General features: G+C 36.4%; 1 long non-coding RNA gene across 1 annotated transcript in view; it reads left to right on the top strand.

Moving 5' to 3' along the window:
* The first annotated feature begins 2,506 nt into the window (after positions 1-2,506).
* The window catches only part of LOC134749453 (uncharacterized), a 68,274-nt gene continuing 60,711 nt past the window's right edge, over positions 2,507-10,069 (top strand). Inside the window, exon 1 of the long non-coding RNA XR_010128492.1 lies at positions 2,507-2,683. This is a non-coding gene — a long non-coding RNA (uncharacterized LOC134749453). The remainder of the gene's footprint in view (positions 2,684-10,069) is intronic.

Raw genomic sequence — 10,069 nt, 5'->3', positions numbered from 1 at the left:
TACTGCGGGTGTAAACATACTTTACTTTGAGCTATTTACACTATTCTGCTTTGAGCAGTTAAATTTATACATAGCTTCTCTCCATGAATTTATCTGCATGGAATGATGATGATTAACAAAAACTATCTTATGTCTTTCCGCGGGCCTCAAGCTATCACCGTACCAAACTTTATCTAAATCTCTTCAGCGGTTTAAGCCTGAAGAGGTGACAAACAGAGTTACTTTCGCATTTATAGTATTAAGTAGGAATTAGAAGATGAACAATTAGAAAAATAAATATGTCAATAATAGGGGACATCTAACACATATCAACCTAGCCCCAAACCTAGCAAAGCTTGTACTTTGGGTGCTAAGCGACGATATACATACTTATATGGATAAATACATAGTTATATACATAGAAAACACCCATGACTCAGAACAAATGTTCATCACACAAATAAATGCTCTTACCGGGATTTGAACCCAGGACCATCGGCTTCACAGGCAGGATCACTATACCCACTAGGCCAGACTGGTCGTCAACAGAAACACACAAATCCACATGGATCACGTACAATCAATTCAAATAGTAGGGCAGTGATAGGAAATCAGATTTAGGATTGGTTGATTTGTTCATAGAACTCGTTTTTGGAAAAAAGAAAAACAACAAAGTTTTTCTAGAATTACGTTGTGTGATCGCAGTAGGTTTTGAAAATCTCGTCACAATGACAGGCGACGTTGCACACTTTGTTTCAAAAATTGATAATAGGGAGGCCTCGGTAAAGATCCTTCTGATATATCGAATGGCCCCCTGTTTGTAAATATTATCTCGACATGACATGATTATACGTCACTTTCTGTGACCCTGCGTTAGTAAGAGACGAGCATCTGACGTTCTTTATATTTTATGTTGTCACGTATATATATATCTATGTTTATGTCACTTCAGTTAGCACAATACCTTAGGAAATTGTTCCGTAAACGGAGATCAAAGCCACACTTGTACATAATTGGCACAAGCACCCATTATGTTCTTAATAACGCAATTGCGTGCACTCGATTACTGAGTGCGACGCCGTGTCGCGGGTGTTTTGTCTTGCTGGCTTTGTGTGTTCGTGATAGGGTCATAAGAGTATTTGATAATATTATAATATACAATTACAACATAGAACACAACAAGATAGAATTAGGAACAGTGTGATAAGGGAAAAGTGTGGACTGAACGAAGATGTAGCGACAAAAATTGAGAAAGGTATGTTGAGATGGTTTGGACACGTGAAAAGAATGAGTGAAAGAAGGCTAACAAAGAGAGTGTATAAGGGAGAGGTAGAAACGGGAGTTGGAAGGGGCAGACCTCGGCGGACTTTCTCTGATCAGATCGGGGAAATCCTGAAGAAAGGCCAGGTCAAGAGCACCCTAAACCGGCGAGCGTGTATGAGAAATGTTATGAAAGTGAAGGAAGCGAAAGAGGTATGCCAGGATCGTAGCAAGAGGAAATCCGTGATCTCTGCTGCCTACCCCTCCGGGAAATAGGCGTGATTATATGTATGTGTGTATGTATGTATGTATTATAATATATTTTCTATACTTTCTGATTCCATGCTTGTCAAGTTTGTTTTTAGGATAATTGAGATGATGACCATTTTTTTTCAGACATCAACTGGATCGTGTCGTCACGACACTTACCTTTTCGACGCGCGTTTCAGGCGTCGGGTACGCTGCTGGTTTTTTGTTTAGATATAAAAAAAAATATGTTTACCACGTTTATCTCCAAACCGTCATTTTGCAAGTACCTACTGCGTTTGCAATATGAAGGGCAGTACCTACGATTGTCGGAGTTTGCCTGTCGTTTATGACTTCTGACAAAACAAACCGGATCTACTGAACTAATACTATTAAACAACTTCTCATCTAGCCTGTTGCATGCGATTTGCGTTACACTGCGGCTTTTAATCGAACGATTGAATTCGCTTCACCTACCTACTTGTTTTTTGCAACCAGTGTGTAGCCATTTTATAGATGAGTTGTTGATTACATAAAATATAGTTTGTCAAAGGGCTGTCTCATTTCAAACATAGACAGAGAGAATCATACTATCTCTGTCTTACACTAGTAGTAGCACCCAAAAGAAAGGGACGAGTATAATTTTCCTGGTTGTTACTAACTGACAAATTGGTTTGACCAACTATAGAGTTTTGTTCCTACCATACACGGTCAGCAATAAAGCTTAGGAAAGTTTATGTTTATGATTTTAGCAATTTTGAAATGTAGAAAGTAGGTGATGAAAAATGAAAAATGAAAAATGTTTATTTCTATAGTTAGGTTATTTTACAATGGTAAAGATCTCCTAGTAGGTATACAATACCTGTGGCAGGAGATCCTGCTCATCCGTTATGTTACGAGTAGTTACCTATATAATAAAAATAAATGAACAAAAAGTACTTATATTAAGTAAGATTAGAAGCTTAAAAATAACAAAAGTGGAAATTGCATGATTTTGTGTAAGTACATACTTATGTGCGTGTGTGTGTGTGTGTGTGTGTGTGTGTGTGTGTGTGTGTGTGTGTGTGTGTGTGTGTGTGTGTGTGTGTGTGTGTGTGTGTGTGTGTGTGTGTGTGTGTGTGTGTGTGTGTGTGTGTGTGTGTGTGTGTGTGTGTGTGTGTGTGTGTGTGTGTGTGCGTGTGCGTGCGTGCGGGCGTGCGTGTGTGTGTGGAGTTATATTGAATGAAGGAGTCCTTCTACGTCATTGTAATTTAAGGTTCTTATCCATTCAGATACTACTTTCTTGCACTTATATTGTTGTAAAGCATATATGTTAATTTTTTTATTTATTCTATTATACAAATGTGGTGATAGTTTGCTGAATTGGTACATAGCAAACCGAGATTGACTGCGAGTGACAGGAGCAACGTTATAATTACGCCTTCCGTTTAATGATTGTGTGTTATATGGTAGGGACTTATGTACTTTAAGAGTGGTTAATAAGATAAAAAGTTTTCGCATAGATAGAAGTTCGGAAGTTTTATAAAGTTCGGTTGTTGGGTATAAGTACGGTTTAAAGTACATGACCTTAATCAGGCTCCTTTGACCCCTTTCTACCTCTATGAATTTGGTTTTCGCTGCTCCACCCCAAGCAGTAATGCAGTAGCACATGACTGATTGAGCCAGAGAAGTGTAAAGCTGCTTTAATAACGTTTTAGAAGCGATGTGGCGTAATTGTTTGAATATCCAGATAAGTTTGCGGATTCTATTATTGACATACTCTATGTGTGAATACCATGAGAGGCGTTGGTCTATCATGATGCCGAGATATTTAGTGGATGACACTTTATCAATATGGGAACAGTGGCAAGGCGAGGAGTTGTTTGGTATGCAGGTGTGTATTTTTAGACAGAAATTATTGGATGGTTGACTACTGATATTTTTAGTAAAACAAATATAGTTCGTTTTTGCAGTATTCAACGTAAGTAGATTACTCGTGAGCCATTTATTAACACCTAGGAGACCATTTTCAGCATTTTTAAATACATTGCTCCACGACTTTCCGGTAAAAACAATAACTGTGTCGTCCGCATATGAAAAAACTCTGCCATCTGTAATATTCATAGTAGTTAAATCATTGATATAAATTAAAAACAAGGTAGGTCCGAGGACACTACCTTGTGGGACGCCAAAAGACACATTACTGCTTTCGCTTATGTAGTTTTCAATTTTTACACGCTGTGTTCGATTATCCAGGTAGTCGCTCAGTAGAGCCAATGGTTTACCTCGGATACCAATGTGTTCCAATTTGCGTATGAGAGTGGGAAGAGAAACGGTGTCAAAAGCTTTTCTCAGGTCAAGGAAGACTGACAAACATTTATTACCTTTGTCCACTTGTTCAGTTATTAAAGACGTAAGTGCTAACACAGCGTCTTCTGTAGACTTGCCTCGCCTAAATCCGTATTGAGATTCTGAAAGTATTTGGTATTTGTTCAAATATGAAATCAGTCGGTTATTTATTAGTTTTTCTATTATTTTGGATATAGCAGGCAAAACAGAAATAGGTCTATAGTTATTTGCATCGTTTCTTTTCCCATTCTTATAAACCGGCGTGATTATGGATTCTTTAAGAATAGGGGGGAAAATGCCATTTACGAAACATAAATTGGCTAAGTGAGAAATCACTGGAACAACAAGAAGTCTTGTGCGTTTTAAAAACTCGGTGGGAATGTTATCAGGTCCTGGGGCACTTTTGGTTTTTAGACTCATTAATATCCGGTCGATTTCCTGAGGATCGGTCTCAGTGAGAACAAAAGACGAAGGAGTTGATCTTTGTTGTAGTGAGCAAGTGGAAACGTCTGAAATTATATCTGCAGCTAGTTTTTTACCCACATTTGCAAAAAAGCTATTTACATAATTGACGGATTCATATGGAGTTCGTTTACAGTCTAATAGTTCAGCGTTACTGGACTTGGTAATTTTATAGTTTGTGATTGATTTAATGGCACTCCATAAAGCTTTAGGATTTGTTAATGAGCTAGCTAATAAGTCCCGTTCATACTTTCTTTTTAGTTTTCTTATGAGGTTATTGCAGTAGTTGCGGTATCTAATGAACGTTATTTTAAGGATTTCGTTTTCTGGGTCGGAACGGAGGTTTAATTGCATCCTATTTCGGTTTTTAATGCATCGTAAGATTCCAGGGGTAATCCAAGGCTTGATAATTCTACGGCTTTTAGGTATATTTTTTACAGTTTTACTATTTGATAGTGAACTTTGAAGTTTGTGTATTAATTGTTCAACAACGAAATGCGGATCTGTACTATGTAGAAGACTTTGTAAGTTACTATTGTCTAAATTGGTAAAAGCTTTATTATAGTCATATTTTACGTGTGTTTTGGGTTTGTTTTTAGACACTTTACATCCCATCAAAGATAGGTATATAGTATCATGGTCAGTCACTGACGTGTTAAGAACAGCAACAAAAGCTGATAGTTGGTTATAGTCAATTTTTATTATGAAGTGATCTAAACAGTTGTTAACTCTTGTTGGGAGTGTATGAGCAGGAAGTAAGCCGTATGTAGAGAGCATATTTAGGTACTGGTGTCTGTTTAGGCACTCGTGTGAAGGTTCCTGCTGACGAGGTATAAGGTTTATGTTAATATCTCCAGTTAGAATTATGTTTTTATAGGTGTTGATGCTGTCTAAGTAAGTATTTAGAGAATCAATGAAAGTTGATGCGTTAGGGTTTGAAGGGGACCGGTAAATACCAATTATTATTAAATTATCTATTGTGACTTGTGTGCCTGAGGCATAGTTCAACTTAATCTCTCTAACATCTGATTTTAAGACATTGTTTATATAGACCACTACACCATCATTCTGATTAAGGTTACGTACAGTCGATAATGATGTATAGTTAGGAATAAGTGGAATAGGTTTTGCGTCATTTAGTCTACATTCTGTTAATATAATTACATCAATTTGAAAGTCTAGTTGCGAAAGTGTAATAAGGAAGTTGTCAAAGTTACAATAAATGCTTCTGATATTTTGTGATACTATGGTTAACTTTTGGTCAGCTATAGGCGACAGGTTCTTAAGTTCATGTATTTCACATTTCACAGATGTTGCAAGCTCAATTTCATCAATTTCTATTATGTTGTTTATATTACTAGCCATTTTGTACCGAAATATACAGTAGAGTATGATCTAAAATATGGGTGTGTTTGTGAAATTTGTGACTAGAGAGAGTAGGTGAAGGAGTATCCGACATTAAGGTTAATAAGGTATAATAGGGGAGAATGTAAGTGCAAGTGTAGTCGTTTGTGTAAATTGTGTAGTGTTCTTGTGTGATTAAATATAGTTTAATGACAGTTTTGTATAATGAAGTCGTTACAGTTAACATAAAAAGTAAGTAGTAACAAATTAGAAAAGAACTGATATGTAGACACAAAAATAAAATGTTTAGGGCTATAAATACAACTAGTCATGGTTCCTGAAGCAGCCTTTGTATTTGAGTCTCATTGTTTATTTGGATGACTGGAGATGTCTCGCTTTTTCTTACGAAAACCTTGCCCAGATAGGTCCAACAGAATTTGTAGCTTTTAGATTTCGCTAAATCACTCGCCAAGAATCGCAGCCGAGCTGCTTTTGCAGTCAGTTGTTCAGACACGTACACAGGCGTATTTTCGCATTTGTATTATTATTTGTGCGGTCAATCGTAGCGTTATAACAGATAGCCGATCGAAGTAATTTTATAAATCGGAGATTTATACTCGTAGACTACTTGTATATTCGAATTTCATAAAAATAAACGAAATTCGTACTTGATAAAAACATTTAAAGTACTTTATATTCCACCCGCTTTCCCTTTTCTATTTAATTTTAACCGGAGAAGTCGATAACGCACCGGCAATACAAATAAAACAATTGAATCTCGAAACCGAGCTCCGCTACAAATACGTTAATGACACGTTCGGAGACAAAGCAATTGGATCCCAAGACACGGTATCGCACTCAATGAGCTGCACTCAAGTGCTCGTTTATGAAACAAAATGGTGGCCGTGGTTGCCAAGAACTCGGTGTTTGTTTTAAGGTGATTTTCATACTTTATAATACTTTTAGGGCGAGATACTGGCGATTAGCCAAGATACTAAAAAATATACTGGATATAGTCATCGATTTAGCCTTTTTAAACATGTGGCAATCAAGCGTTTGATTCATTTAATATCCGCTTTACATTAATATTCGAATTTAATCGAATTTAAACTATCGTGAGACATATTAACATACATGTTATTCATGAAATAAAACTATGAAAACGGATTATATCGCGTATATTGAATTTATAATACATCCACACCATCATAGAATACGCGATATAATCCGTTTTCATAGTTTTATTTCATGAGTAACTATCGCGGTAACCGAATACAATATTATATATATTATTATTTTACATTAATATTGTCAGTGACAGCACTGACAGCGCCCACGTCTACACCGCAGCAGTAATGTAGCAATAGTAAACTGGAGTTGCCAGTATACACACCGTAATCGTTATTATAAACTCATCACCTGGTACATTAAATTGCATTCATGAAGAGTGGTTTCGTGCAGTGAAAACTAAATTGGTCCCTCGTGCCAAACGATTCATTAAGTCCCCGGCAAGCTCGGCCGAATTTCACCTTCCCATACAAACTGAGTTACGTTCTCATTTTAAAACTACGTGTTGTATTGTAATGAAACTTTGCACATACAATGACATGAGGATATACATATCTAGATCTGTAATTAGTTATAAAACAAACGAAATAGAGCAAAAACAAGTTTTGTATGAAAAACTTAAATTGGCTGTATTTTTTAACTATGGTATCTGAGGCTAAATAAGCTAATTACAAACATAGATATACCTTATCCTAATGTAGGTACAAAGTTTTAGAGCAAACTAGCACCTTGTTTTAAAATAAGAGCGTAACTACGTTTGTATGGAGAACTGAGTTTGCCGGGGACCCTTAACGTGTTATATAGGTATAGTTTAAAGATAACATTTTATGCCTTTGGTTTGTTAGTTTCTTATTGTTAGAACCAGATTTCTTGTACAATCTTAGTTCTGTATATATTTTACTATATCTCCTGTAACTGTAGGCTGTAGGTAGGTAGGAAGTGCAAGTGGACTCAAAATGTTTATTATGAGTGCTTAGTTAGTCAGTTTTACATACAATGGTTTAAATATCAATGTTTAACACTGATTTAAACTTTAACGATTTTTACACATTATTATTCACAACGACGGGCCTTAATCGCGTAAAATAAGTTTTAAATTTACCACCGACGTTTCGAGGACGGCGTTGTCCCCGTGGTTTCGGAGAAGACTGGCTAAATTGACATCAATATCTTCTATGTAATATAATGTTTCCGAAACAGAATTATTTCCAAAGCATACACTAAACTTTATTATATATTCGCAACTCGCAGTTTATCAACCAACAACCGTCATCTTAAAATTCCGCTTTAAAAACGGTCAGAACAAAACCTACCTGTAACCGTCCCTAATTCCAAACTGACCTATTCCGAGCATCTGTAAAAACGGAAAACAAATGGCGCAGAAAAAGTACGAGTTAAAACACAATGTCGAACGCAGGAAGTGGTCGTATCATTTACATAATAAGGCGACACGTCCTGCCGCTTAAGCATACCAGCCCTATCTGCGTTTGAAAACTCACTCAACTTTGTGACCTATTCCATTATTATAAGGTACATAATTGAATGAGTTTTTAAATGTAAATACGGTAGATATATTAAGCGTGACAGCCGAAACGTAAAGGTGGTCCGTGACCCGCAATCCGAGTGTGTACCTGATGAAATTCGGAATCAGCACCTTTTCGGGAGGTTTTCATTTGGTGGATTTGCCGGTGTTATGAGTGGATTATCCAAATCCTAGAGCTCCCCGAAAATGTTTGGTGTTCTTTTATAAAGGATGAAGTGTAAAAAACCGGCCAAGTGCGAGTCGGACTCGCGCACGAAGGGTTCCGAAGGGTAAAAAACAGCAAAAAAATCACGTTTGTTGTATGGAAGCCCCATTTAAATATTTATATTATTCTGTTTTTAGTATTTGTTGTTATAGCGGCAATAGAAATACATCATCTGTGAAAATTTCAACTGTCTAGCTATCACGGTTCATGAGATACAGCCTGGTGACAGACAGACGGACTGCATACAGACGGACGGACAGACGGACAGCGGAGTCTTAGTAATAGGGTCCCGTTTTTACCCTTTGGGTACGGAACCCTAAAAACGGTGGATTATATGATTACACGTGTCAAGCGTTGAGCAATGCAGTTTATCCGTATAACTTTGAATGCTCTGATACGGTTCGCATCAATCGTAGCAGATGAAACAAAGCGCCAAAATCTGCAACGCTCGATTAGTTTTTCTAGAGATATCTCTTTAGTTTCATAACTATATAGCACAATCTAATTGTTAAACATATAGAGACTATAGAGATGTCTCTCTGTTAGAGAATTATAGATACTTTTGACTCATCAGTCTGATACTCTACTTTTGATGCTTACTGTTCTTACGTTAAAAGAATAAATAAATAATGTCAAACTAATGTTATTGAGTGAGGTATGAATAGAACAATTTAAAAATATCGACACATAAAATTGGCACTAAAGTAAAATAAAAGTTTGCACATTAAATCTTGCTAGTAATGTGAAATTATGTAGTTTTTACGTCTCTAACGCATCAGTCAAACATACATAGAACAGTATGTTTTAAAACCTGCAGGAGAAGACTTAAAATCGTTATGAAAATTTCGAAACTATAAAATGGTCGAATCGTTAATTACATTTTAGATGACATCCACAAATATACAACAACAACATCAGATATACAGGATGTCCCAGAACAATCACGTCACAGTGACACCGGAGGTAGGTCAACTGAAGAGGAACAAAACCAGCGTTTTTTTTTTACGCGGAGTACCTAATGCAGTGCTGAACATGACCCCAGTAAAAGTTGCGTGGTTTTCGAGTTATCGATGCTGGTAGGTACTAAAAATCTTAAAACAATGGGGAAAATTCTCATTTTTAGGGCTCCGTACCTCAAAAGGAAAAAACGGAACCCTTACAGGATCACTCGTGCGTCTGTCTGTCTGTCTGTCCGTCTGTCATATAGCCTATTTTCTCCGAAACTACTGGACCAATTAAATTGAAATTTGGTATACATATGTAAGTTTGTGACCCAAAGATGGACATGTAACGTAAACAAATAAAATTTAAACATGGAGACCACTTTTGGGGGTAAATGAGAAAATTAAAAAATAAAGTTTTTCATACCGTGTTACATATCAAATGAAAGAGCTCATTGTGAGAAACTAAAATATATATTTTTTATAATTTTTGGATAAACAGTTTAGAAGTTATTCAAGAAAATATAGAAAATATTACCATTCCCCCCTTTATCTCCGAAACTACAGGGTCTAAAATTTTGAAAAAAAAAAATACACAAAATAGTTCTTTACCTATAGATCACAGGAAAACCTATTAGAAATGATCAAGCGTGAGTCGGACTTAATTACTTAGTTTTTGATCCGACCCCTACG

Source organism: Cydia strobilella, chromosome 18 (assembly GCF_947568885.1).
Source record: "Cydia strobilella chromosome 18, ilCydStro3.1, whole genome shotgun sequence".
Taxonomy (NCBI): domain Eukaryota; kingdom Metazoa; phylum Arthropoda; class Insecta; order Lepidoptera; family Tortricidae; genus Cydia; species Cydia strobilella.
The sequence above is the reverse complement of the archived record's forward strand: the minus strand, read 5'-3'. Positions and strand labels throughout refer to the sequence as shown.